Source organism: Thalassophryne amazonica, chromosome 3 (assembly GCF_902500255.1).
Source record: "Thalassophryne amazonica chromosome 3, fThaAma1.1, whole genome shotgun sequence".
NCBI classification, from domain to species: Eukaryota; Metazoa; Chordata; class Actinopteri; order Batrachoidiformes; family Batrachoididae; genus Thalassophryne; species Thalassophryne amazonica.
Window position 1 is genome coordinate 111,907,243 of NC_047105.1, and position 6,023 is coordinate 111,913,265.

Sequence of the window (6,023 nt, forward strand, 5' to 3'; positions counted from 1 at the left end):
TAAAACAAACACTACGCAGACAGAAAGAAAGTGGAAGGTGAGTCCCAAACATAATGCAAGGAAAATCTACACATGGTAGGAGCAAAGAAACAAAATCAGGAAAAAAAAAAGGTGAGAACTGAAAAGTGATCAACAAGAGAATTAAAAACTGGGGCTGATCTAAAGCAGAACGAACATGCCAAAAGCATAACAAGCAGAAATTACAAGCAATGACTATAGCGGTAAAACGCAAAATAAAATCAGTGACGAAAGCAATCCTGAATTGAAAATCAAAGACAGGGGACATGAAAACAGACAGAACCAAGATCAAAACTCAGGCGTGGAACAGATCATGACAGTTTTTGTGTCTTGAGGTTTTGGTCGTGATGGACCTCAGCCTCCAGCCAGAAGGGAGGGAGAGAAAAAGTTTGTGTCCTGGGTGGGAGCGATCAGCCACAATCTTCCTTGCTCGCCTCCTAGCCCTGGAGGTGTACAGGTCCTGTAGGGATGGCAGAATGCAGTTAATCACCTTCTATGCTGCAGTCAGCTCATGTCCTTAGCAGTGGCAGCAGTGTACCAGACAGTGATGGAAGAGGAGTGGATCGACTCAATGATGGCAGTGTAGAAGTTCACCAGTATTGTTTTTGGCAGGTTGAACTTCCTCAGCTGCATCAGAAAGTACATCCTGTGTTGTGCTCTCTTGATGAGAGAGCTGACGTTCAGCTCCCACTTGAGGTTCTGGGTGATGGTAATCCCCAGGTAGCAGAAGGACTTTACAATGGCAACCAGGGAGTCACACAGGGTGATGGGGCAGCCAGGACTGGGTTAGTTCTGAAGTCACAAACCATCTTCACTGTCTTGAGGATGTTAAAGGACATGTTGCACATTTTTTAACATCCCAATTAGCAACACAACATCAAAGTATTCATGACTGTAAGCCTTTCCGCGCACATGCACTCATAATTAGTGGTCTCTGATGTGTTTTATTGCTCTCCTTTAACAGTTAACAGGTACATTTCCGGAAAACGTCTTACTCAGCAATTCTCAGCATGTGACATACATATGACAGAGAGAAACGAAAACAGTTACATCTGATAATGAAGCTTCTGAGCTTTTCCTTGAAAATGATGGCTCGGATTTACAGAAGTGACGACACACTTCATGTTGAAACTCTTAACTTTTTCAGAGTCTGTTGGATTTTTGAACCTAAAATGTAGTGACGCACTGTTTGTGTGGATGCTGGTTCACTGCTGCTGTGAACATGATGGACGTGGACTGTCTCCACCAAGCTGTTTTTATAGACTGCCTGCCTAGATACGTAGATGTATGTCTCATATTGGAAAAACTCAGAAGATGCTATTTTCAGGAGATAGTGGACTCTCTAATGTGCCATCGTGCCAGAACTTGAGCTAAAGGAAGAGTTGCAATCGGACATTTTGTGTGTGTGCAACATCAAAGCTTATGGACCTAGACCTTATTATGGCTGGCGATCTGTACCTGAGGACTAGTGGAACTTGAAAATGTTCTCTGGCTCTCCAGAGAACACCTTTAATCCCTTGGCTGGTGATCACAAGCATGCGCATGGGGGCTTCTTTGATATATATATATATATATGAGGTCTATTAGAAAAGAAACCGACTGTTTTATTTAAAAAAAACTATATGGATTTGATGTTTTTATGTCAGCCAAGCTTGAACCTTCGTGTGCATGCGTGAGTTTTTCCACGCCTGTCGGTGACGTCATTTGCCTGTGAGCACGCCTTGTGGGAGGAGTGGTCCAGCCCCCTCGTCGGATTTTCATTGTCTGAGAAGTTGCTGAGAGACTGGCGCTGTGCTTCATCAAAAGTTTTTCGAAAACTGTGAGGCACATCCGAGTGGATACCATTCGAGAAATTAAGCTGGTTTTCGGAGAAAATTTTAACGGCTGATGAGAGATTTTGGATTGTTTCTATCGCTGTAAGGACTTCCCACGGAGCGGGACGTCGCGCAGCGCTCCGAGGCTACGTCGTCATCCTGTTTCAAGCTGAAAACCTCCAAATTTAAGCCTCTGTTGACCCAGGACATCGTGAGAGAACAGAGAACTTTCAGAAGAGGGCGGAATCAGCAGTTTATCCGGACATTCCACTGTTAAAGGAGATTTTTTTAATGAAAGACGTGCGGACGGATTGGCGCATCGGCTTGCAGCCGGCGTGAAGCGCCCGCCACAGGAAAAACACCTCCATGTTGATAACCATTTGTAAAATCCAAGCGGCTTTTGGTGGCTTTCAGTTGAGTGAGTATCTGAGAAATTGTTTAACAGCAGGGCATGTTCCAACTTGTCCTTAAGGCTTCCAACGGAGGTGTTTTTCCTGTGGCGGGCACGCCGCGCCGACTCTCGCATGCTCACGAGGGTTCAAGCTTGGCTGTTGTAATCACACGTGATTCAAATCCATATGGTTTTTATATATATATATATATATACGAGGTGTACACGTGATTCAAATCCATATGGTTTATATATATATATATACGAGGTGTATTAGATAAGAAACCGACACTTTTATTTTTTTTTTTAACTATATGGATTTGAATGACGTGCTATTACACCAATCATGCTTGAACCCTCGTGCGCATGCGTGAGTTTTTTCACGCATGTTGGTGACGTCATTTCGCTGTGGGCAGGCCTTGAGTGAGATGTGGTCCCACCCTCTCGGCTGAATTCCTTTGTTTCACACGCTGCTCGAGACGGCACGCATTGCTTTATCAAAATTTTTTCTGGACCTGTGAGGAATATCTGAGTGGACACTATTCGAGAAATTTAGCTGGTTTTTGGTGAAAAGTTTAACGGCTGATGAGAGATTATGGGGTGTTTCTGTCGCTGTAAGGACTTCCCACGGAGCGGGCCGTCGTCGGCCTGTTTTGACCTGAAAACATCCTAATTTAAGGCTTAATTCACCCAGGACGTCGTGAGAAAACAGAGAAGATTCAGAAGAGGCCGGCATGAGGACTTTATGCGGACATTCCATTGTTTAAGGACATTTTGTAATGAAAGACATGCGCGCAAATTCACCGAGCCGTTTCCGTGACGACTTAGCGAATCTGTGTGCGCCGCGACAGGAAAAACACCTCCGTGTTGAAAACCATTTGTAAAATTCAGGCGGCTTTTGATGGCTTTCAACAAGTGAGTAACTGAGAAATTGTTTAATAGCTGGGCATGTTCCAACTTGCCTGTTAAGTTTTCCAACGGAGGTGTTTTTCCTGTCTCGACCCCCCGCGGTCGGGTCCGGCCCGACATGCGACTCTGCCCGCACATTCTTTCATTACAAAATGTCCGTTAACAATGGAATGTCCGAATAAACTCCTCATGCCGACTTCTTCTGAAAGTTCTCTGTTCTCTGATGACTTCCTGGGTCAACAGAGCCTGAAATGTGGAAGTTTTCAACTTGAAACAGCGAGACGCTGCCGCCTCGAAGCGCAGATTGCCGTCAGGAGCCGTGGGCCGTCCTTAAAGCAACACTACCAGACCACTCAAAGACTGCCCACAGGCGAATGACGTAACCGACAGGCGTGAAAAAACTCTTGCATGCCCACGAGGGTTCATGCATGTCTGATGTAATCACACGTGATTCAAATCCATATGGTTTTTGAAAAAAATAATAAGGTCGGATACTTTTCTAATAGACCTTGTATATATATATATATATATATATATATATATACATACATACATACATACATACGAGGTGTGTGATAAAACTAACGTACCTTTTTATTTTTTTCAAAAACTATATGGATTTGAATCACGTGCGATTACATCAGACAACCTTGAAACCTCGTGCGCATGTGTGAGTTTTTTCACGCCTGTCGGTTACGTCATTCGCCTGTGGGCTGGCTTTGAGTGAGGAGTGGTCCACCCCTCCCGTCGGAATCTCTTTGTCTGAGAACATCCTGAGAGACTGTCGCTTTGCTTGATCAAAATTTTTTCAAAGACTGTGAGGCAGATCGAAGTGGACATCATTCGAGAAATTCAGCTGGTTTTCTGTGAAAATTTTAACGGCTGAGAGATTATGGACTGTTGCTGTTGCTTTAAGGACTGCCCACGGAGCGGGACGTCGCGATACGCGCCCTGAGCCGCCGCTGTCTGCCTGTTTCGAGCTGAAACCTTCCAAATTTAAGCCTCTGTTGACCCAGGACGTCGTGACAGAACAGAGAACTTTCAGAAGAGGTCGGGATCAGCAGTTTATCCGGACATTCCACTGTTAAAGGAGATTTTATTAATGAAAGACGTGCAGACAGGTATATATATATATATATATATATATATATATATATATAAAATTCTTTGAATAATGACATGGAGTTACAGAGTGCTTTTCAAGACACCTAAAGCACTTTACAAGTTACATTATTCATTCACTCGCACTTTCACACACATTGGTGGTGGTAAGCTACTAGTGTAGCTACAGCTGTCCTAGGACAAATTGACAGAAGCATGGCTGTCATCCTGCACCTACAGCTCCTCCAACCACCACCTCACTCATACACAGGTAAGGTGGGTTAAGTGTCTTGCCCAAGGACATAACGCAGATTTATGAATATGCAGATTTTTGACTGGTTGAGAGATGGATTTGAACCACCGACCCTTCGGTCATAAGATGGCTCGCTCTACCAACTGAGCTATTCCCAACCAATAGATAGGAATCAGATGGACCATGGCATGGTCAGAGTGGCCCAGTGCACCACAGGGGACAGCATGATAAGCATTGTTCATAGCTGTGTAACAGTGATCCATAGTTCTCTCCTCTTTGGTTGGAAAATAAGCTGTTTATATTTGGGGAGTTATATTTGGCGTCTCTTCACTGGCTTCCCGTCCCTGTGAGATTACATTTTAAGGTTCTGTTATTAAACTATAAAATGATTCATGGACTAGCACCTCCCTACATAGCTGACCTAATTAAACGCTACATACCCGCCCGGGTTTTGCGTTCTCAGGGCACAGGACTACTTTGTGTCCCTAGGGTGAATAAAAAGTCTGTGGGCCACAGAGCTTTCTCTTATCATGACCTCCCAACAGAGATAAAACAGTCAGATTCTGTAGAGACATTCAAGTCCAGACTTAAGACTCATCTATTCTCCCACTCATATGGCTGACATACTGGCATATTATGGTGTTATGCTTCTTATCCTTTTAAATCATTTTATTAGTGAAGCTTAGGGCTAGCGGCCGGCGATCACCTTAGTATTCTCTCTGCGTTAGGTGCAATTTTTCCGGCCGACCTATTCTGCTTTTTGTCTCTCTGTCCGGGGTACTGATGATGTCACCCAAGGCTGACAGCTGCACATCACAGGATGCTGGAATGACCACGAGATACCATGCCTGAAGCTGACGCAGCACACTGCAGTCTGCATTTGGAAATCTTCTACCAGGAGGATGGGCCTATTGATGATGTGATGGATGGACACTGGCCCTGCACCCCAGGGTGCTGGATGACCACCTACCTGTGGCGCAATTACTTGAATGGTCAACTCAATAATGCACTTTTTAATGTTAATCTGGTTTTCTGTTTCCTGTTTCTTCAGCATTGTAAAAAGTTTGTAAAAAAAAAAAGAAGTTGTAACTGTTAGAATGGCCTAAGCAGAGGGTCACCCCTTTGAGTCTGGTCTGCTTGAGATTTCTTCCTCAATATCATCAGAGGGAGTTTTTCTTTACCACTCTCGCCTGTGTGCTTGCTCTAGGGGTTGGAAAGGTTAGACCTTACTCGTGTGAATCGCCTTGAGGCAGGCTTTGTTGTGATTTGGCGCCATATAAATGAAATTAATTGATATTGAATTTCAATTATTGATGTAGGAAAACATGAAAAGGTCCAAGGCTCTCTATCACAGTATCTTCTCAAGCTAAGTAGTTTCCATGATAATACTTCTTTGGATGTTAACATTAAATAAATCCCCTCAGGTTTTACAACATGTTGTCCACTACAGTCGACCGTAGAAAGTTCATCCAGTCTACAATCAAATTTTTAAGGGTTCATGGATTTGATGGTCTGGGTCTGTACTGGCCAAACCCTG